Below are 25,065 nucleotides of genomic sequence, written 5' to 3'. Positions count from 1 at the left end.
TTTATTTATAAAAGCCTTTTCAAAAACAGATTTAAAATTTGTAAGCAGAAAAGCACCCTCGAAATATCAAGTTACAATTTTATTTAGCGGCAGAAAGAACAATATTGACAGTATGAGCCTTCGGGCTGAGAAGCTTGCCTCTCCCTTTCAACACGGCCGTAGTCACGACCGCTCACAACAACCTCTGAAAGACTACACTGGTGCAAATCTGCAACACACACCAGATTTCTTTAAACTAAAAATTTTAACAACTCACACGAACAAATTAACTATGCACCCCGTAAGAGGGATGGAAATGGTACAAACAATCACACTAAGAAATTATTTGCCACCGAAAGCGCAATTTGTTTTTAAAAGGACTCTTACGGTGGAAGGGTGGCAATTGTATAAAAATGACATTTTAAATAGAACCCATGAAATTCAGACTTACATAAAATGTGCAACACGCTCTACATTACACATATACCGCCTCGCAAGATGATAGGCAAGATAAAAAGATATTTCAGGTATTCGGCTTTTACACCCTCATTCTATAAATTCGTTAACACCGAATCCGACAAACATGACAGAGGCAGCTATTAAGGTACGGCAGACCCACAGACAGACAGACACTAACTGCCTAAGAAATGCGGACGGGAGACAGACGAACAAGCTGGAGACGAGAGACTGACCAAGAAAACAAGAAGAATTCAACAAGTAAATGAAACAACATATCACCAATCACTTCTAATAAACTGCGATTTCTCGAGAAGACCTGGCGCAGCACCCCCAAAACGCTCTCCCGAACCGTCCGCTGCCAGCCGCTTCAACGGACGCAGGAAGGCGCGCCGATCTCCCGTCTCACGGCGTCGCAGCTCGCCCCGGCCAGCCCGATGTCGTGGGTTGACTCCTGTTGCTCTCGTGTCGGCCGCGAAGCCACTACCCCTCGCTATACGGCGCGGCCCACTGGACTCACGTGGCGACCTCACATGCGTCGACGCTCAAGGCGGACAAGTCATCTCGTGTCTCAGTGCGCGACCGGCCAACCGACCGATCCAACCGCCAATGACCGTTGCCCGAGCAACTCGAGCAGACTGGCGGCCTAACGCGCAGACTCAGATGCAGGAATTCAGCCCCGACCGGGCGACCACAAGCTGAGTTCTGTTACTGGCGGAGTGGCAAGACTCTGACGTTGCCGGCGTGTGTGATCGAAACGACAGACATACTAGCACTCCGCCGACAGACAGACGCTAACTGCCACACAAATGCGAACAAGAGACAGACCAGCAACTGATGAAGCGAGACTGACCTAGCCTCACTCCGACTGACCAACTGGCGAGCTCATAGCGCCCCTTAAATGCACGTGAACAGGCAACCTGTCCGCTTTCCCACCAGAGGGAGAGAACCAAGCTGCGATTGTCAGCAGCGGCGCCACCGGCAGAAACGGAGGGCGACTGCTTCACATTTTTTTTTTTTTTTTTTTTTTTTTTTATGCACGGCTCACCAATGTTCTGTGGACCGCGGGCTCTCACATAAACTTTGATTTTAATTTTAATTTTAAAATTATTCACGATTACTGACGCGCTGTAATGTTAAAAGTTCTCAATAAATCTCCAGAGAGCATTATTAGAGCTCCTCCCATCACTTCAGAGTTTTCTCGCAAGTCTTGTAACGTTCTGTCCATGTCTTCAAGTGATTTTTTTTATGTGCCGTTGTGTATTCGTCACAGAAAATAATTTTATCTTCCTGTAGAAGTTCGCTGCATCCGGATGCTCTTGACATTTTACATAGCGGGAATCGTTCTTCGGATATATGCAGTGGTAGTTGTAGGGCGGGATGGACAGTTCGTCCTCCTTGAACAAACTCGAGCAGACTGGCGGCCTAACACATAATAGCACTCCAGACGACAGACAGACACTGACTACCCCACACTGAGCCGGCTGACCAACTGACCAGACTCGCCGAAACTGACAGACTTTGGCAAGTTTTTTTTTTTCCTTAATTTTATTTCGATTCCCCCCGAAGGGGGCGGACTGGCAGCAGCTTATACTCTGACGAGCTCATAGCGCCCCTTAAATGCCCGTGGACAGGCAACTTATCCCCTTTCACACCAGAGGGAGACACCAAATCTGCGATCACCACAGCGGCGCCACCGCCAGAAACGGAGGGCGACTGCATTACACTACGTGCTGCGGCGCGTTCTTCAAAACAGCTAATTTTGCCACGGCTCAATATTTAATGGCGGACAGAAGAATGTTCACGCTGAAGATCGATCGGGCCGGCTATGAGTGTTGACTGAAGGTCTCAGAGCAATGACTGAAACAAGAATCCAAGAAGATAGGAGATTTATAAATTCAGACGCTTCAGCGACTTCACCCCGCCATCAGAAACAAGCGGCGTGTAATTCTAACCCGTAGAGCCATCCGCATTCACGGCAAGGCACGTCTGCATGCTGCTGGAGTGACACGGGACATGCTTCAGCCGTTTCTGTGAGAAATGTTTCAACGCATGCCATACGGTCCGGACTTAGCCCCAAAGTGAAAGATTTTTTGAGTGCATAACGGAACGGAAGTGATGATAACGAAGTTGTTAATCACTGTTTTAACAACTACGTAGCAACAGAGCATGTAGAAGGCATAGAAAAGCTGGTGAAACGGTACGGCAAGTGCCTACGCAGAAAAGTAGCTTCGGTATCAAACTGTACGTGAAATACAGTTTCGTCTAATCATATCGAGTAAGCGTTTCTGCAGAAGAAAACGTTCTTTACTTTCCGAATCACCCTCGCGCGTATTAAACTCCTTCTCCTCCACCTCTTGTCGACATATCCTCCTCCTCCTCCACCTCCTCCTCCTCTTCTTGCTCACCCCTCTGTCTGTACATCGACATCTGCCCACTCACTCATTTCCACCCTCCCCCCGCCCCTCTCTAACCTCTTACCCCTCTCTCTAACCTTGAGCCTTGTTCCTCTGTGTTGAATATGAATACTTGATTCGGAGCTGCTGTTGCCTAATACGAATGGGTAAATCGCATGGGTTTACGTGGTGTGAAAGACCTCTACAGTTACTGGATTTGTGAGGATATTACCTTCAGCGACTTTGTTTCGCACAGTTTGCGAATGTGTACGACTGCAAAGTTTCGATCGATTCAGATTCTGTAGTAGAGTTCTAACCATAAGCCGAAAAGCTCTAATAACAGCTTTCAAATCAAAATGGTTCAAATGGCTCTGAGCACTATGGGACTTAACATCTGAGGTCATCAGTCCCCTAGAACTTAGAACTACTTAAACCTAACTAACCTAAGGACATCACACACATCCATGCCCGAGGCAGGATTCGAACCTGCGACCATAGCGGTCGAGACTGTAGCGCCTAGAACCGCTCGGCCACTCCGGCCGGCAACAGCTTTCCTGTTTTCTGTAAAAATGATATATACATATAAGCTGATCGTAGGTTGTGTTCCAAAAATGAGCAGCATACAGACAGAAGTGGTGACACTTTCTACAGGACCTGACCACCATTTTCTAGGACGATGCTCAAGCACGTACAGTGCAAGCTGTTACTGATTTGTTTGACTGATGGGGCTGCTAAGTGCTATACCACCTGCTGCACTCCCCTGACTTAAGCCCTCGTAAATTCAACTCGATTTCTAGACTGAAGGGAACACATCACGGCATTCGATTCAGAAATACTACAAATTCATTGGCCAATAGACAGCGCCGCTCGAACTGTCAACACAACTGGCACTGCTAAGAGTATCCTACGACTTCCACATCGCTGTGCAACGGGTTGTAATCAATGCTGGTGACTACTTTGAAGGTCAGTAAAACTTTGAAACACGTATCTACTTTGTACGAGCTGTAAATAAATAGTTGCCACTATTAAAGTTCCAACCCTTATATGTAAACTGACACACACACACACACACACACACACATATATATATAAGACAAAAAAGCAACTAAAGCAAGACTTCCATTTATTTTGTTGTTATTGGTTTGATGAATGTAATACATCATGTCCCAGACGTTTATCCGCAGTAGTTTTCCAGAACATCCAGAGAGGCAAAGATTATACAAGTAAATCTGTTTACTTTCCATTTAGAATGTAGAAACGTTTATGTCGCTGTCGGCAACCGTAAGTGAGACGTTTCACTCGTTCCCTAACCTTGAAACGAACTAGTTTTCCGTATCTATCAGAGAAATAACATAATAACAACAGCATATTTAAGTGAAACCACCAAGTAACCGCGGTAGTTTGTGTATTATTTATGAAATAGGGATGCCTTTCAAATTTACGACAGAGGAGTACGCCGATATGGTGTATATTTATGGCAAATGTGATGGTGATCCCACGGCTCCAGTTAATGAATATCGCGTTCCTTATCCAACTCGGAGAATACCGAGTTCACGAACAAATAGCGGAGTATTTTGTAAGTTATGGGAGGCAGGTTCCCTACCCAGTGTTCATAATCAGTACGAACGCCCGATACGTGAAGACGTTGATGAGGATATTGTGGATGCTGTCCAGCATAGCCTGGGTAGCAGTACAGGACTATCTCTCAACGATTAGGCATTTTTTTTTTTTTTTTTTTTTTTTTTTTTTTTTTTTTTTTTTTTTTTTTTTTTTTTTGTGGTCATCAGTCTACTGACTGGTTTGATGCGGCCCGCCACGAATTCCTTTCTTGTGCTAACCTCTTCATCTCAGAGTAGCACTTGCAACCTACGTCCTCAATTATTTGCTTGATGTATTCCAATCTCTGTCTTCCTCTACAGTTTTTGCCCTCTACAGCTCCCTCTAGTACCATGGAAGTCATTCCCTCAAGTCTTAGCAGATGTCCTATCATCCTGTCCCTTCTCCTTATCAGTGTTTTCCACATATTCCTTTCCTCTCCTATTCTGCGTAGAACCTCCTCATTCCTTACCTTATCAGTCCACCTAATTTTCAACATTCGTCTATAGCACCACATCTCAAATGCTTCGATTCTCTTCTGTTCCGATTTTCCCACAGTCCATGTTTCACTACCATACAATGCTGTACTCCAGACGTACATCCTCAGAAATTTCTTCCTCAAATTAAAGCCGGTATTTGATATTAGTAGACTTCTCTTGGCCAAAAATGCCTTTTTTGCCATAGCGAGTCTGCTTTTGATGTCCTCCTTGCTCCGTCCGTCATTGGTTATTTTACTGCCTAGGTAGCAGAATTCCTTAACTTCATTGACTTCGTGACCATCAATCCTGATGTTAAGTTTCTCGCTGTTCTCATTTCTACTACTTCTCATTACCTTCGTCTTTCTCCGATTTACTCTCAAACCATACTGTGTACTCATTAGACTGTTCATTCCGTTCAGCAAATCATTTAATTCTTCTTTACTTTCACTCGGGATAGCAATGTCATCAGCGAATCGTATCATTGATATCCTTTCACCTTGTATTTTAATTCCACTCCTGAACCTTTCTTTTATTTCCATCACTGCTTCCTCGATGTACAGATTGAAGAGTAGGGGCGAAAGGCTACAGCCTTGTCTTACACCCTTCTTAATACGAGCACTTCGTTCTGTATTCTTACCAGAAACAAAGAGTGCATCATTTACATCCTGGAGATCCCATTCTTCGCTTGGAGTTGAGCAACCGGTTGAATACTAATCGGCAGTTACAGATATACATTCTATTTACTAATGAGGCACAGTTTACTCGAGAGGGTATAAACAATTTGCGTAACCAGCACGTATGGTGTTAAGCAAACCCACAAGTCCTTCAAGAAGAAATTCCCCGCGTGCTCGAAGATGTTCCACTTGCTACGCGATAGAAAATGAATTTTCAGCATGACAGCTCCCCTCCAAATTTTACCAACGCCGTTACTACACATTCAAATGAACATTTTCCCCAGAAATGGATTGGTTGTGATGCTCCACGTCTGTGGCCACCCAGATCACCCGATTTAACACCAATAAATTTTCATGTATGGGGACGGATCAAAGACATAGTTTATGAGGACGAAGTCAATACACGTGAGGCATTACTTGCTCGCATTATGAATTCAATAGACGAAATTAAGAGCAACCATGTGAAAATGAAACGAGCAAAAATATCTTTTCATATACGTGCAGCTACATGCATTGAACTCGGTGGCGAAATTTTTTAACATTTATTGTGCATGTATTATGAAATTGTATGTACACAGTACAACTTCCATAACATGAGCTTTGTTTTTTTTCCAGTTTTAACACGAATTCACGTGCGCTATGGTGTTAATAAAAGCAGATTATCTGGCACATTTATAGTTTCAGTTAACGCTATTGCCATCATTTTTCCAAAATGAAATTCTCTACAACTTCTGCTGAAAACTTTGTGCAATTGCCTGGAATTAAAAAAAAAAACAAATTGGGCCTAGTAGTTTTAATAAATTAAAAATTTTACGAAATTACGTCTTTGTTTCTCTGGATGTTCTGTAGAACTACTGCAGATACACGTCTGGGACATGTTTTATTAAATTCACCAGATCAATAACAACAAAATAAATGGAAATCGCGCTTTCCTTAAACGTCGCACAATTTTGCAATGCCTTCATATTAGCGAAGTTGCGAAATTTTGGATAAAAACTTTTATTTGCCGTAACTCCGTAACCAAACATTTGCGTATCTTTGTTTATTTGAACTTTTTTTTGTTTAGTTTTACTTGTAGAATAACATATTAAAGTATTTGCATATCTTCGTGAATCACCATGTATGGCAAGATCAATCTGTCCAATGCATTACATGCCCTGCTATCGTAGTTAAAACTGATTACGAGAAAGAAATGGGAACCACAAATGTTAACAGCACAGCATTTTCTTTTCCACATTGCGTTTAGCAGAAAATCTGTATATTCTCGTTTAAAATAATATGTAGGTTCTGTCTACCTGAATTCAGAGTGAATCACTCTAAAAGTGTTCGAGATTTTCGGTGAAAACGCTAGACGACAATTGGCCTTTGTATGGCAGGATGGATTTGAAAACGTCTACATGCCGACCAGTTACTTCCTATAACAGCAAATAGTGTTGAATAAAATCCGTCATTGCAGCTACTAAAAAAATGCGTATTTCATTAACGAGGGTGATTATAATCAACGTTAAAGTTTCAAAACGCTGTAGAAATAGCACCACTGGTCAGAATGACGTCAAATTACAGCGGAAAATTATTGCAGAAGGGGGGAACCGTATGGCAGAAGAAAAGTAAATAGTTATAAAATGTGGCAATAGATGGTGCTGCAGGCATCATTATTTAATAGTGGTCGACTGCAAATGACAAATGAATCATACAACAAATCCTAAGGTGTACGTTTGACGCTACACAAACTGTACTACTCACTGTGCTTGGGTGTACAGATGTGGTAGTGTTAGTTACGTAAGCCCATCCACCACGGTAAGGTCATATCACATCGGATGGGAAAAATCGGTTTTTAATTTTTCTGAGGCCAAAAACCGCATAAAAAGCATCAATCAAAATCTAATAGGATTATTAAATTCCGTGTGCCTGGTTCAATATGCTGTCCACCGTTTTCTGCAACACGTTGAAATAGAACAACAGCACGTTGCGCAACTGATCGAAGTGTTTCCGGGGTCAATCTCAGAATGCGTTGCGCAATGCAGCTAAGTTAGCAATCGGAACGCTGAACACAGCATACTTCAGATAGCCCGACAGCCAGAAGTGACACAGATTAAGATCAGGTGATCGGGACGGCCAGGCTGTAGGGAAATGGCAGCTGATAGTTCTAGCATTTCCAAAATGGCGCTTCAGCAACTGCTTAACTATATTAGCAATGTGCAGAGTTTCGCCATCTTGCATAAAAATGATCCCATTCACACACCCACACTGTTGGAGAGCTGGAATGACGTGGTTGCGCAAAAGACTTTCATAGCTCTTACCAGTGATGGTACAGGTAACAGGACCGGAAGCACCTGTCTCTACGAAAAAATATGATGCTATGATAAATAATGCCGTAAGCTTGCGCAACACATTGACTTTTTCAGGAAGAAGTGGTACGGATTGATTTTCGTGTGGATTTTGCGTTGCCCATATTCGACAATTCTGTGTACTGACATATCCTGTCAGATGGAAGTGGGCTTCATTATTGTTGTTGTTGTTGTGGTCTTCAGTCCTGAGACTGGTTTGATGCAGCTCTCCATGCTACTCTATCCTGTGCAAGCTTTTTCTCCCAGTACCTACTGCAACCTACATCCTTCTGAATCTGCTTAGTGTATTCATCTCTTGGTCTCCCTCTAGGATTTTTACCCTCCACGCTGCCCTCCAATACTAAATTGGTGATCCCTTGATGCCTCAGAACATGTCCTACCAACCGATCCCTTCTTCTAGTCAAGTTGTGCCACAATCTTCTCTTCTCCCCAATTCTATTCAATACCTCCACATTAGTTATGTGATCTACCCATCTAATCTTCACCATTCTTCTGTAGCACCACATTTCGACAGCTTCTATTCTCTTCTTGTCCAAACTAGTTATCGTCCATTTCCATACATGGCTACACTCCATACATATGCTTTCAGAAACGACTTCCTCACACTTAAATCTATACTCGATGTTAACAAATTTCTCTTCTTCAGAAACGCTGTCCTTGCCATTGGCAGTCTACATTTTATATCCTCTCTACTTCGACCATCATCAGTTATGTTGCTCCGCAAATAGCAAAACTCCTTTACTGTATTAAGTGTCTGATTTCCTAATCTAATTCCCTCAGAATCACCCGACTTACTTTGACTACATTCCAATATCCTCGGTTTGCTTTTGTTGATGTTCATCTTATATCCACCTTTTAAGATACTGTCCATTCCGTTCAACTGCTCTTCCAAGTCCTTTGCTGTCTCGGACAGAATTAGAATGTCATCGGCGAACCTTAAAGTTTTTATTTTTTCTCCATGGATTTTAATACCTACTCCGAATTTTTATTTTTTTTCCTTTACTGCTTGCTCAGTATGCAGATTGAATAACATCGGGCTTCATCTGTCCACAAAATCTTCCACGGCCAGTCATTGTCCACTTCCATGCAAGCAAGAAATTCTAAAGCATAGAATGGGTACTTTTGAATGGATAGGAAAGAAGGATGTTTCGCAGGATTTTACGCACCTTGCTCACGGATATGTCCAGTGTTCGGGCAATTCTCCGTGCACTACACGTTTGCACACCACCACACGTCTCCTCCTGCATTGCTGTGGCCGCTGCTTCCACTGACGTCGAATCAATTCGTTTGCTACCTGTACCAGGTTGCACAGCAAAAGAACCCATCTTTTCAAATATCCGAATCATTCTCTCCAGATCTACGGCAGTCATTGTTGGACCAACGCCTTTTTTCAAACCCTTCAGTGTCTGGAACTTCTGCAGGGCGACGTGTGCACAGTCACCATTCTTGTAATACAGCTTTACAAGCAGAGCGCGATCCTGCATTGAGAAGGTCACGGTGAACGTCGCAGACGCGAAAGGAGAAAAAGCCATGTACCCGGCGCGTTTATACCACCTTCAGTGAGTCGTGCGGATGACGGGTGTTTTCATTTACGTATTCTGACACATACAGCGCCATCTATTGATCAATTTTCACCTACTTTTTCCTCCTGCCATACTTTTCCCCCTTCTCCGATAGTATTCCGTTGCAAGTTAACGTCATTCTGACCAGTGGTGTTATTACTATAGCGACTTGAAAGTTTTAACTTTAATTATAACCACCCTGTAGTTACAATTTTGATTTGATCCCAGTTCTAAAAACAATTTGTTTCGAGAGATTGGATGTGTGATCTTTACTAGCACCACCTACACAGAGGTGAAGCACGTCATGGGATAGCTCCCAATCTCGTGCCGGAGCGCCTTTTTCTCGGAGTAGTGCAGCAACTTGACAAAAATGGCTCTGAGCACTATGGGACTTAACATCTGAGGTCATCAGTCCCCTAGAACTTAGAACTACTTAAACCTAACTAACCTAAGGACATCACACACATCCATGCCCGAGTCAAGATTCGAACCTGCGACCGTTGTGGTCGCGCGGTTCCAGACTGCAGCGCCAAGAACCGCTCGGCCAACGCGGCCGGCGCAGCAACTTGACATCCGCCAGGTTAGCCGAGAGTGCTAACGCCCTGCTTCCTGGACTCGGGTAGGCGCTCTGGCCCCTGATGTAATCCACCTGGCGGATTACCGACGCAGGCCGATATGCCGGCTGGCCTGGATGTGGTTTTTATTCGGTTTTCCACATCCCACTAGGTGAATACTGGGCTGGTGCCCACGTTCCGACTCAGTTACAGGGCTCACAGACATTTGAAAACGTTCGCACTCTTTCATGGCTTACGCTAGACACAGGCAGTTGGGGTACATTCATTCCGTCCCAGGGGTTTCGGAGTGGCATCAGGAAGGATATCCAGTTTTCATTGGACAAATAAATTATACTAGAACTTACATGTGATTACATTTTGGGTGCATAGATCCTTAGGAATCAGTACCCAGAACAACCACCTCTGGCCGTAGCAACGGCCTTGATACGCCTGGGCATTGTGTCAAACAGAGCTTGGATGGCATGTACCGGTACAGCTGCCCATGCAGCTTCAACACGATACCACAGTTCATCAAGAGTAGTGACTGGCGTATTGTCACGAGCCAGTTGCTAGGCCACCATTGACCAGACGTTCGTTTTTAATTGGTGAGCGATCTGGAGAACGTGCTCGCAACGGCAGCAGTCGAACATTTTCTGTATCCAGAAAGGCCCGTACAGGACCTGCAACATGCAGTCGTGCATTATCCTGCTGAAATGTAGGGTTTCGCAGGGATCTGCCACGCGCTGGAGCAGGACAGTGGGCGGAAGGAAAAGGAAAGTCCATCAACTTGACGTGTCATGGACTCAACGAGTCGTTGCAAGTCCCCAACAGAAACATTTAACCATGAAGCCTCTATTGCCATCCATAATAGCAAAAGCATTGCGTGTGCACGATTTTGTGCACAAACTGACAAATCGATTATGTCCCATAAATGTCTGGTGAGCATCATATTGTGCAATCTGGATGGTATATTAATCGCTCCAGTTGTTCAGAATGTTCTTTGAACCAATCGTGAACAAGAATGGCCTAGTGACTTGGTGCACTGTCATCCATCAAAATTCCATCGTTGGTTTGTTTAAGAAGTCCATGAATAGTTACAAATGGTCTACAAGTAGCTGAACCCATTCATTTCTAGTGAATGATGGGTTCAGCTGGGCCACAGGACTCAGTCCATTCCATGTAAACACAGCCCACACCGCTACGAAGCCTCCACCAGCTTGCACAGTGCTCTACTGACAACTTGGGTCCATGGTTTCGTGGGCTCTCCACCACAATCAAATCCTACCATCAGCTCTTACCCACTCATCTAAGCAGGCCACGGTTTTCCAATCATCTAAGATCCAGCCGATATGGTCACCAGCCCAGGACAGGTGCTGCAGGCGATATTGTGCTGTTAGCAAAGGCACTCGCGTCGGTCTTTTGCTCTCATAGCTCATTAACGCCAAATACCACCTCACTGTCGCAATGCATACGTTCGTCGCACATCCCACAAGGCTGTTTCACACACCGTCGCTTGTCTGTTAGCACTGACAACTGCACGTAAACGCCGCTGCTCTCGGTCGTTAAGTGAATGCTGTCGGCCACTGTGTTGTCCGTGTTTCACACACTGTTGCTTGTCTGTTAGCACTAACAACTGCACGTAAACGCCCGCCGCTGCTCTCGGTCGTTAAGTGAATGCTGTCGGCCACTGTGTTGTCCATGTTTCACACACCGTTGCTTGTCTGTTAGCACTGACAACTCCACGTAAACGCCGCTGCTCTCGGTCGTTAAGTGAATGCTGTCGGCCACTGTGTTGTCCGTGTTTCACACATTGTTGCTTGTCTGTTAGCACTGACAACTGCACGTAAACGCCCGCCGCTGCTCTCGGTCGTTAAGTAAATGCTGTCGGCCACTGTGTTGTCCGTGTTTCACACACCGTTGCTTCTCTGTTAGCACTGACAACTCCACGTAAACGCCGCTGCTCTCGGTCGTTAAGTGAATGCTGTCGGCCACTGTGTTGTCCGTGTTTTACACACTGTTGCTTGTCTGTTAGCACTGACAACTGCACGTAAACGCCCGCCGCTGCTCTCAGTCGTTAAGTGAATGCTGTCGGCCACTGTGTTGTCCGTGTTTCACACACTGTTGCTTGTCTGTTAGCACTGACAACTCCACGTAAACGCCGCCGCTGCTCTCGGTCGTTAAGTGAATGCTGTCGGCCACTGTGTTGTCCGTGTTTCACACACCGTTGCTTGTCTGTTAGCACTGACAACTGCACGTAAACGCCCGCCGCTGCTCTCGGTCGTTTAGTGAATGCTGTCGGCCATTGTGTTGTCCGTGTTTCACACACCGTTGCTTGTCTGTTGGCACTGACAACTGCACGTAAACGCCGCTGCTCTCGGTCGTTAATTGAAGGCTGTCGGCCACTGTGGTGTCCGTGGTGAGAGGTAACGCCTTACATTTGGTATTCTCGGCACACTCTCGACTCTGTGGATCTCAGAATATTGAACTGCCTAACTATTTCCGAAATGGAATGTCCCATGCGTCTAGCTCCAACTACCACATCGCGTTAAATACCCTGTAATTGGCACTGTGCGGACATAATCACGTCGGAAAGAATTTCACATCAATCACCTGATTACAAATGACAACTCTACCAGTGTACTGCTCTTTTACACCTTTGGTACGAGGTACTACCGCCTTCTCTCTTTGCACATATCGCTATCATACGACTTTTCTCACTTCAATGCTTTTCTGATTCCTCTTACGTCTGAAATACTTCGCATTGATACTTTTCCCTTTACAGTGCCGCAGTACACGTTTTGCAAAGTAGCTGTATCGGCAGAAGTGGAAGTTATTGTGGCGTCGATAGTTACACTACTGGCCATTACAATTGCTACACCACGAAGATGACGTGCCACAGACGCAAAATTTAACCCACAGAAGAAAAAACTGTGATATGCAAATGATTAGCTTTTCAGAGTATTCACACAAGGTATGCGCTGGTGGCGACACCTACAACAAGATGACATGAGGAAAGTTTCCAAACGATTTCTCATACACAAACAGCAGTTGACCGGCGTTGCATAGTGAAACGTTGTTGTGATGGCTCGTGTAAGGAGCAGAAATGCATACCATCACAGTTCCGACTTTGCTAAAGGTCAGATTGTAGCCTATAACGATTGCGGTTTATCGTATCGCGACATTGCTGCTCGCGGCAGTCGAGATCCAATGACTGTGTGCAGAATATGGAATCGATGGGTTCAGGAGGGTAATACGGAATGCCGTGCTGGATCCCAACGGCCTCCTATTACTAGCAGTCGAGATAACAGGCATCTTATTCGCATGGCTGTAACGGATCCTGCAGCCACGTCTCGATCCCTGAGTCAACAGATGGGGACGTTTGCAAGACAACGACGATCTGAACGAACAGTTCGACGACGTTTGCAGCAGCATGGACTATCCGCTCAGAGACTATGGCTGCGATTACCCTTGACGCTGCTTCACAGACAGGAGCGCCTGGTGCGCCTGGTGCACGAATGGCAAAACGTCATTTTTTCGGATGAATTCCAGGTTCTGTTTACAGCATCATGATGGTCGCATACGTGTTTGGCGACATCGCGGTGGACGCACATTGGAAGCGTGTATTCGTCATCGCCATACTGGCGTATCACCCCGCATGATGGTATGGCTGCCATTGGTTACACGTCTCGGTCACCTCTTGTTCGCATTGACGGCACTTTGAACAGTGGACGTTACATTTCAGATGTGCTACGACCCGTGACTCTACCCTTTATTCGATCCCTGCGAAACCCTACATTTCAGCAGGATAATGCACGACCGCATGTTGCAGGTCCTGCACGGGCCTTTCTGGATACAGAAAATGTTCGACTGCTACCCTGGCCAGCACGTTCTCCAGATCTCTCACGAACTGGAAACGTCTGGTCAATGGTGGCCGAGCAACTAGCTCGTCACAATACGCCAGTCACTACTCTTGATGAACTGTGGTATCGTGTTGAAGCTGTATGGGCAGCTGTACCTGTACACTCCATCCAAGCTCTGTTTTGACTCAATGCCCAGGCGTATCAAAGCCGTTATTACGGCCAGAGGTGGTTGTTCTGGGTACTGATTTCTCAGGATCTATGCACCGAAATTGCGTGTAAATGTAATCACATGTTCGTTCTAGTATAATATATTTGTCCAATGAATACCCGTTTAATATCTGCATTTCATGTTTGTATAGCAATTTCAGTGGCAAGTAGTGTAACATCATTGCCTTAACTCAACCGTAAACTACTGTTAATGTGGATGGTAAATTGGATGGAAAGTTACTTATTGTCCTGCGAGAAGTCGGAGGTGTTCTACCCCTTAAGATTGTTCTTCGAGTGCGTGGTCTTGCACGGGCAATAGGGCACAATTACGTCACAGCAAGCGAGAGAGAGGGTTGAAAATTGGAAACCTGTGGTAAGTTCCTATTGGGGCCAAACTGCTCACGTCACCTGTTCCTAGGCTTACACACTACTTAATCTATTTTAAACTAACTTACGCTAAGGACAAGACACGCACCCGTGCCCGAGGGAGGACTCAAACTTCCAACGAGGGGAGCCGCGCGAACTGTGACAAGACGCCCAAGACCATGCGGCTACCCCGCGCCCCGCGCGGCGGGAGAGGGAAAATGAGCATAAGAGAACTACAACTATAGTCTAAATATTGCTTTTCGCCAACAGCTGGTCAAAATGAATCGCTTTAGCTTGATTCCTGGTCTGCGTATGAAAATCGTACTCCTTCAGAGCAAATTGTGCCTCCAGAAAAGTGCGTGCCATTGCAGTACGTACCACCTGGAATCACTAGACAAAACAGCCTCTGGATGTTTGTTCGTTACGTGCCTATATTATCGCACTATCTGCAGCTACGCCTTCGAAGATAGCCAGTTTCACGATAAGCTCAACGACACACCCTTTCACATTCGGTTGCATGCCGTTTCTTTCCATCAGTTGGCACCACCCCATTACAGATCAATATGATTCCATAGTATTCTTTAAGAGTGAATAACTGGGTAAACGTCCTGCTCGGTTTTTAGCTCCAAAGGAGTTCGCCTTCCACCTTGATGAAGCGAAATTTTGCAATCACCTTGACCGTCGTTTTCCATCCGTTATTCATGGCGCAAGTATTTGGTTTGTTTTGAACATTTCTTGAATGATGACTATCTCTATTTTCTGAAGCGTAATACATACATCCCATAGAACGTTGATCTCTGCATCCTCCGGACGCACACAATAAGTCAGTAGCAGCTAACTTTTTCCTGTGATACTTGTTAAAACAGCCACCGGCCTTGCCGCAGTGGTAACACCGGTTCCCGCCAGATCACCGAAGTTAAGCGCTGCTGGGATGGGCTAGCTCTTGGATGGGTGACCATCCGGTCTGCCGAACGCTGTTGGCAAGTGTGGTGCACTCAGCCCTTGTGAGGCAAACTGAGGAGTTACTTGACTGAGAAGTAACGCCTCCAGTCTGATAAACTGACATGTGGCTGGGAGAGCAGTGCGCTGACGACATGCCCCTCTATATTCGCATCCAGTAACATCAGTGGGCTGAATCCTGTAAAACATCAAATCCCCGACATCGCTCCGGCCGGGCAAAGATCCTGTAAGAATAGAACCTGTGACGACTGAAGGGAATCGTTCACCGTAACAGAAATGCAATCCTTCCGCAAATTGCTGCAGATTTCAATGCTGGGCCATCAAAAAGTGTCAGCGTGCGGACCATTCAACGAAACATCATCAATATGACCTTCCAGAGTCCAAGACCCACTCGTGGACCCTTGACGACTGCACGACACAAAGCCTTATGCCTCGGCTGGGGCCCGTCAACACCGACATTGGACTGTTAATGACTGCTAACATGTTGACTGGTCGGACGAGTGTCGTTTCAAATTTTATCGAGCGGATGGACGTCTACAGGTATGGAGACAACCTCATGAATCCATGGACCCTAGACTTCAGCAGGGAACTGTTCAAGCTGGTGGAGCCTCTGTAATGGTGTGGGGCGCGTCCAGTTGGAGTGATATGGGACCCATGATACGTCTAGATACGACTCTGACAGGTGATACATACACAGGCATACTGTCTGATCACCTGCATCCATTAATTTCCATTGAGCATTCCGAAAGACCTGGGCAATTCCAGCAGGACAGTGTCACACCCCACACGTCCAATATTGCTATAGAGTGGCTCCAGAAACACTTTTCTGTGTTTAAACACTTCCGCTGACCACTAAATTCCTCAGACATGAGTATTATTGAGCATATCTGCGATGCCTTGTAACGTGCTCTTCAGAAGAGATCTCCACCACCTCGTACTCTTACGGATTTATGGACAACCGTGCCAGATTCATGGGGTCAGTTGCCTCCAGCACTACTTCGATTCCATGCCACGTCCTGTTGCGGCACTTCTGCGTGCTGGCAGGGGCCCTACACGATATTAGGCAGGTGTACAGAGACTCTGATGTGTAAGAATTTTAAAAATAGTGACGGTATCGTTATTAAATAGAAGAGACAATATTTTGTCCAATAAGAAATCTATTTTATAGAAACGGAATGGTAAACTCAGTGAATTTTCTGGTAATGTTTAGTCTTGATGTTAATGATAATTTATGTATTTGGACTGAAGCTTGTTAGTCTTAGGCGTAAACCGTTTTTCATGCAAAGTTTGTTTCTATGTTCGTCAAAAAAAAGAGAGTAGGAGATGTACACTCGCAGAAATAAGAAGTTGTGAATATCATTAATTCCTTCACAGCTGCATGTGTAAGCACTGTGTACTCTCCATTTTGATCCAAAACAATATTAGGCTTGAATCTTTAAAGACAGTTTTCAAAGAAGAATCAGACAATAGTCCCATCAGCTGTCAGCTTTCTAAAGTTGTCCTCTACAAACGGATCCCTTATTCACAACAATTCATCAGGAATTCTTGGAAAGTAGCTTCAAAAACAAGAACGAATTTCAGTAATGCTCTTGTACGAACAAACGTATTTGAGTGGGCCTGGCGCAAAAGTATAAGTTTGTAAAAACCTGATACGCAGTGAGATTAAACCATAATCATTTTAAACAACCTACTTATTACGTTTCCATATTGGGTAAAAAATGTTGTTTGTTGTTGTGGTCTTCAGTCCTGAGACTGGTTTGATGCAGCTCTCCATGCTACTATACCCTGTGCAGGCTTCTTCATCTCCCAGTACCTACCGCAACCTACATCCTTCTGAATCTGCCTAGTGTATTCATCTCTTGGCCTCCCTCTACGATTTTTACACTCTACGCTGCCCTCCAATGCTAAATTTGTGATCCCTTGATGCCTCAGAACATGTCCTACCAACCGATCCCTTCTTCTAGTCAAGTTGTGCCACAAACTTCTCTTCTCCCCAATCCTATTCAATACTTCCTCATTAGTTGTGTGATCTACCCATCTAATCTTCACCATTCTTCTGTGGCACCACATTTCAAAAGCTTCTATTCTCTTCTTGTCGAAACTAATTATCGGCCATGTTTCACTTCCATACATGGCTACACTCCATACAAATACTTTCAAAAATCACTTCCTGACACTTAAATCTATACTCGATGTTAACAAATTTTTCTTCTTCAGAAACACTTTCCTTGCCATTGCCAGTCTACATTTTGTATCCTCTCTACTTCGACCGTCATCAGTTATTTTGCTCCCCAAATAGCAAAACTCCTTTACTACTTTGAGTGTCTCATTTCCTAATCTAATTCCCTCAGCATCGCCCTACTTAATTCGACTACATTCCATTATTCTCATTTTTGCTTTTGTTGATGTTCATATTATATCCTCCTTTCAAGACACTATCCATTCCGTTCAACTGCTCTTCCAAGTCCTTTGCTGTCTCTGACAGAATTACAATGTCTTAACCATACAGTAAAGCTGCATGCCCTCGGGAAAAATTATGGCCGTAGTTTCCCCTTGCTTTCAGCCGTTCGCAGTAGCAGGACAGCAAAACCGTTTTGGTTAGTGTTACAAGGCCAGATCAGTCAATCATCCAGACTGTTGCCCTTGCAACTACTGAAAAGGCTGCTGCCCCTCTTCAAGAACCACACGTTTGTCTGGCCTCTCAACAGATACCCCTGTGTTGTGGTTGCACCTACTGTACGGCTATCTGTATTGCTGAGGCACCCAAGCCTCCCCACCAACGGCAAGGGGCAAGGTCCATGGTTCATGGGGGGGGGGGGGGGGGGGGGGGGTAAAAATAACACTTTGAAAATAATAAGACCTATGTTTAATAACAAGTTCTTCAAAGCTAAGACATCTGGCCGACAACGTGAATAGATCCCACGATCCATCAGTGGGATGGCGACCCACAGTTAGAGAAGCACTAAAACTAAACTCCATTCGAACAGGCCATGAAGGCCCAACGGCGCCGACCGGTCGTCGTGTCATCCTCAGCCCACAGCCGTATATGGATGCGAATATGGAGAGGCATGTGGTCAGCACACCACTCTCTCTCCCGTATGTCAGTTTACGAGTCCAGAGTCGCTACTTCTCAACCAAGTAGCTTCTCAGTTTGTCTCACAAGGGCGGAGAGCACCCCGCTTGCCAACAGCACTCAGCAGACCGGATGGTCACCCATCCAAGTGCTAGCCCAGCCCGACAGCGCTTAACTTCGGCGAGCTAACGGGAACAGTGATTACAAGGTGGTGGCTCAAAAGCAAAGAAAGAGGGTATATGGAGGCAAGATGACCACATTCCAAGTGATGATGGTACTGCCTGGAAGACAGCTAAACGGCTCCTAAGGAAAGGGAATTGTATTTCTATCTTAAAAACCGGCAGAGAAGTTGTTTGCAAACTGTATGCCGAGGTCAGTGTGATCGCTCATGACTTCAAGGATACTATCGTGCCACCTCAGGATGAAATCGGTCAAGCAGACGTCGATTTTGTGGAGTTACGTTAGCCTGTGTTACGTGCAGCACAAGAGGACATGGTATGGGATGTGCCAGAAAAGTAATGAGACGGGGAACGCTGCGAGCGACCTGGCAACACCGAGACGTTCCACCTGTGTAGACCGCTGTATTTGTCCCTTCCAGACGCTCAGTCCGAGTTTCAGATCCTTACAGAAACCATGTGATTTTTGAGAGCGCCATCAGTGAAGTGGTGATTTTGTTGTGTGTTACGGAAATGAAACAGCAGGGTTTAGAGCAACGTCGTACCATCAGCTTTTGCGTTAAAGATGGGGAATCCGCTTGTGTGATGTCTCAAACGTTGAAACAGGCCTATGAGGATGTTCCTTATCAAGAGCACATGGTTTCGCTGTTGCAAATCATTTTTTGGAAGCCAAGAACACACTTAAGTATGATCTCGCTCAGGGAGATTTTCACCTCCAAAAACAGGCGAAAACGAACATATGCATGCTTTTCTGAAACGTCCAGAAAAAACTGTCAACCAGGTTCTTAACAGAGATATCCTTGAAGTGCTCACGAGAATGGTGAATCGATTGAGGCTGGACCCTGCAGAGTAGTGGATGCTGGTTATGTGACATGGCCACTTCAATTATGGGAATGCATTACTGCTGTCCCATAGCCCCCCTATTCACCTGATCTGATTCCTTGCGACTTTTTTTCTATTTACGATATTGAAAAATGTCTTGAATGGACTTCATTCTGGGTCTCTGGAGAACATTCAAAAGAATGTGACCGACACACTATGTGATCAAAAGTATCACGACACCCCTAAAAACATACGTTTTTCATATTAGGTGCATTATACCGCCATCTGTTGCCATTTACTCAATATCAGCGACTTCAGTAATCATTAGCCATCGTGAGAGAGCAGAAAGGGGCGCTCCACGGAACTCACAGACATCGAACGTAGTCAGGTGATGGGGTGGCAAACGTCTGTACGCGAGATTTCCACACTCCCAAAAATCCCCAGGTCCACTGTTTCCGATGTGATAGTGAAGTGGAAACGTGAAGGGACACGTAGAGCACAAAAGCGTACAGGCCGACCTCATCTGTTGATTGACGGAGACCACCGACAGTTGTAGAAGCAGGCATCTATCCGGACCATCACACAGGAGTTCCAAACAGCATCAGGATCCACTGCAAGTACTATGACAGTTAGGTGGGAGGTGAGAAAACTTGGATTTCACAGTCGAGCAGCTGCTCATAAACCACACATCACTCCGGTAAATACCAAACGACGCCTCAGTTAGGTTAAGGAGCGTTAGGTTCAGATGACTGAACAGTGGAAAAACGTTGTGTGGAGTGATGAATTATGGTACACAATGTGGCGATCATATGGCAGTGTGTGGGTATGGCGAATTTCTAGTGAACGTCATCTGCCAGTGTGCGCAGTGCCAACAGTAAAATTCTGAGGCGGTGGTGTTATGGTGTGGTCGTGTTTTTCATGGAGAGAGCTGGCACCCCTTGTTGTTTTGCGTGGCACTATCACAGCACAGGCACACATTGCTGTTTTAAGCACCTTCTTGCTTCCCACTGTTGAAGAGCAATTCAGGGATGGCGACTGCATGTTTCTGTACAATCGAGCACCAGTTCATAATGCACGGCGTGTGGTGGAGTGGTTACACGAAAATAACATGTCTGTAATGCACTTACCTGCACGGAGTCCTGACCTCAATTCTATTGAACGCCTTTGGGATGTTTTGGAACGCCGAGTTCGTGCCAGGCGTCATCAAGATTAAGGGTGGGCCAACACTATGTTGAATTCCACCATTACCAATGGACGGTGCCACGCACTTGAAAGTCATTTAAGACAGGTGTCTGGATACTTTTGATCAAATAGTGGATGTGGCGTGGTAGCCCTCTATCCCCCATCTATGATGAAGATTCCCCTTTTTACCTGAGGGATGTGCTTTTGAACATATAAGGGCTACGAAATTTCGCCCTTTTGAAGTTTCTAGAATATTCTAGGACATTCGAGTGTCTTCGAGAACATTCTAGAGTATTCCAGAACATTCCAGTCTGTTTCGGAATGTTCCACAATGATCCAGGATGTTCTGAAATGTTTGGGAATACCGTGGAACATTCGGGAAGAATCCAGAATGTGCGGAACACCCAGGTTATTGTGGAACATTCCAGAACACTCTTGAATGTTGTGGAAAGTTCTCGAACACTGTGGACCATTCTAACTCTTTTTGGTATGTTCCAGAATTCGCTACTGGTGGGGATAATCATAGACAAAGACCCGTCGTGTGTTCGAACGTCAGTTTCTTAGCAGTGACGAAGGGAGGAACCGAAAAAAAGTAGTGCAGTGAGTGGATGAAAAGAAACAGTGAAATTTGATTAGTCAAAGTGATACAGCGACTCAATATAAATCGAAAATAACATGAGAAAAATCTGAAAAGTTAGTTTATATATTAGGTAACACCCAAACGTAAAAGCGGAGGAGATCTTGTCCGTCCTGAAGCTAAACGGCGAGAACAGAAAGAGCAGCGAGAAAACGCAACAGACGAAGAGCACAAAGCACGTTTGAGTTCCCATCGAACGAAAATGACCACCCTGAGAAGCAGAGAAACTGAAGAACGAGGATATGAAGGAATTGAATAATCAAGAACTGCGACATAATCTCATGAAAAAAGACTGCTAGCTGAAGCGAGCCATGAAAATATCACCCTACGAGAAGCGCAGGTAAGGACAAGCAAACAGTACAACCTAACAAATGAAGCATTACACTATGACCCGAGAAAAGAATATAACAAACACAAATATGTCGTAATGGGAAAATGGATAATATCTGCCACTTTTGCGAAGCGAAAAAATTCAGTAGGGAAACGGCAGGATTCTGTTGCGTTACCACCACTAGAAGCACCACTGCAGTCATTTTATCATTACATAACCAGGGAAACCCAGAATCAAAACACTTTCTTCAAAATATAAGGGCGTACAACGCTTGTTTCCAAATGACTACTTTCGGTGTCATTTCGATCAACACTAACAAAGATGGCACCGATTATGTTTTTTTTCCAACGAAGGACAACTCTACGTGCGTAGGATCATTACTACCACTACTCAACGAAGGCAATAAATTTCTGCAAGTATATTTCATCGGCAATGAATAAACAGAAACGTCAGTGGACTAAGATCAGAAGTAGTCCGAAATGTACAGAGCATCTTACACTAATACAATCAACTGATTTACATATTGAGAACAGCGCTAGACTGAATGATTTATGATGACTACAAAGTTATAATTCGAGCTGACAGAAAACCACCTGGAGACCACGAATGTCGACTCAGATAGATGACGTCGCCATTGTAATTGTGGGCAACGAAAACACAAGGTGTGACAACTGTACAACGAAGAAGAGAAGGACTACAACCCCATATCAGAGACACACCGTTCATATGATGCCCTCCAATATTCATTAATATTTCTGCACGGAGAGACGAATATAATTTTAATGTTAAACAAATCCAACCTGAAACAAATAAAAATAGCTGCTTCCCGGAGTTCTATGCTTCCCGCTTAATGACCTGGGACAATGAAACATACAATCACCCTCTGAACACTAGCCATTTATTCCAAAAATTCCCGGTAGATATGTATACAAAATTAGAATCGGAACGGACGCTTTACATAAGACTGAATCAAAACTACGCACGGAAGAAAACATTAACCTTCGAGACGCAATCGTATACGACGGAAACATTGACGATATTGGAACAATGGTAATCTTACCATCATCATACTTAGCTAGTGCGAGACAAATGCACGAATACACTCAAGGTACCGTGACCTACATGACAATACTGACAAGCTTACCTCTTCTAGACAGTCCCCTGCAACTCGCCGTGGTAAGTCAAAGAACAAATCAGGTGGACAAGACCCCCTTGCATCAACACGACATAACAGCCCGAGTTTCCCAACAAAAAATGAGGTTTGTTGATATCATCACAAAATACCACCTCTTTGGAACCGTTAGATGCTGGATGTACACAAAATAATGGCAAAAATGAGTGGTGCCTCATTCACACTGTCTCGTATGGCTACAAGACAGAATTCATTCCCCAGATATCGACAAAATCATCCAAGCTAAATTTCCCAATGCACAAGAAGATCCGACACTTAACGACATTGTAGTGAAAAATATGATTCACGGACCGTGCGGGCGCCGCCCGCTGTGGCCGAGCGGTTCTAGGCCACACAGTCTGGAACCGAGCAACCGCTACGGTCGTTGGTTCGAATCCTGCCTCGGGCATGGATGTGTGTGATGTCCTTAGCTTACTTAGGTTTAAGTAGTTCTAAGTTCTAGGGGACTGATGACCTCAGATGTTATGTCCCATAGTGCTTAGAGCCATTTTTTTTAACCATGCGGGCCACTAAACTTCAATTCGCCGTGTAGGAGTGTTGGGAAATGTACAAAAAAAGTACCCATATCGATACTTGGACGACACAACAAAACAGAGCTGATGAGTATCCTAAAAGCAGAAGACGATCAGCCAAAAACGGTAACTTCACAGCAAACATACGAATAGCCGGCCAGTGTGGCCGTGCGGTTCTAAGCGCTTCAGTTTGCAACCGCGCGACCGCTACGGTCGCAGGTTCGAATCCTGCCTCGGGCATGGACGTGTGTGATTTCCTTAGGTTAGTTAGGTTTAACTAGTTCTAAGTTCTAGGGGACTGATGGCCTCAGAATTTATGTCCCATAGTGCTCAGAGCCATTTTTGAAGCATACGAATACGAGGCAGCAAGAAGCTGGTACCATATAACACACTATTTTCCAAAATGTTTCAAGCTCACATAGATCTAGAATACTGCAATTCAGTGAAATCCATCAAATATATCTCTAAGTACGTCAAGGAAGACAGTGACTTCGCAGTTTTTCGAATAGTCAAAGACAGTGAACAACAAAACAGAAACGATGAGATTCTCATCTACCAAATGGGAAGATACGTCAACAGTAACGAAGCAGCGTGGCGGATTTTTTTGTTTTCCCATATATGACGTGAACCAACAGTGCCACAGCTAGCAGTACACTTGGAGAATGGACATAGAGTTTACTTCACAAAAGACACCACCAGGAAAACTGCAAGCGAGCCACCTCAGAGCACAACATTAACTACTTTTTACCAACTGTGCCAAACGAATCCATTCGCGAAAACAACACTATATGTCGACGCCCTACCTATTATACGTGGAACACAACAAGGAAAATCTTTCAACCACGAAAACAAGGAATTCAGGAGCCATGAAAACTGGCGCAGCAGGCAGAGTATACACCGTACATCCGGACAACGCCGAATGTTTCTGAAACCTGGTTGTCAGGTACTCAGAGAACGCACAGGATAAGGTTACGATTGTGGATAGGGCCATAAATAGTTACTGTGAGTTGTACAATCAAACACAAGACTTTATTTTCCTAAGAACCACTCATGTAGAAATTGCTTTAAAAGAGCAAAATTAGATATTACGGCGGAAGGCCTAGTTAAAGAAAATTTGAGATGCTTTCAGGGCTGAACGCCAAAATCACACGAAAACAAGAATGGCTGAAGGCCAGGCTTACAAATCAAAAGCAATTAAAAAAATAGAAGTTAAATTTAAAAAAAACATGAAATTGAAAGCAATTAGCGGCAAGAAGGTCTACACTACACATCTGAAGGACAACTGTAATAAAACACATTAATAAACTGTTTTTCCTAACCAAGAAATTTCTTTTTAAACTTACAACAGAATGGCCGAAAGCCTAATTAAACAAATATAAACTTATTGCATGGCTGAAGGCCACAAACAAATTTAAAACAACAGCTGAAGGCCTGAACAACAAGTCAGACAAACAATGTTGCTTTAAAAATATACAAACGGCTGAAAGCGTTATTCAAAGAGGTTCACGTAAATCCTCGGCCAAAGGCCACACATAACACATCGAACAACAAACGGCTTAGGGCCGGGATTCCAAACAATTTCAGATAGAACAAATTTTAGGAAAAAAATATTTTAAAAAAAATTAAATTAACCTTCAAAGATTTAATTTAACACGGCAGAAGGCGTTTATGTAAATTTAAAAAGAACTGAACTAATACACGGC

The sequence above is a fragment of the Schistocerca piceifrons genome, chromosome 10, assembly GCF_021461385.2.
Source record: "Schistocerca piceifrons isolate TAMUIC-IGC-003096 chromosome 10, iqSchPice1.1, whole genome shotgun sequence".
Classification (NCBI taxonomy): domain Eukaryota; kingdom Metazoa; phylum Arthropoda; class Insecta; order Orthoptera; family Acrididae; genus Schistocerca; species Schistocerca piceifrons.
This window is presented reverse-complemented; position numbering follows the sequence as displayed.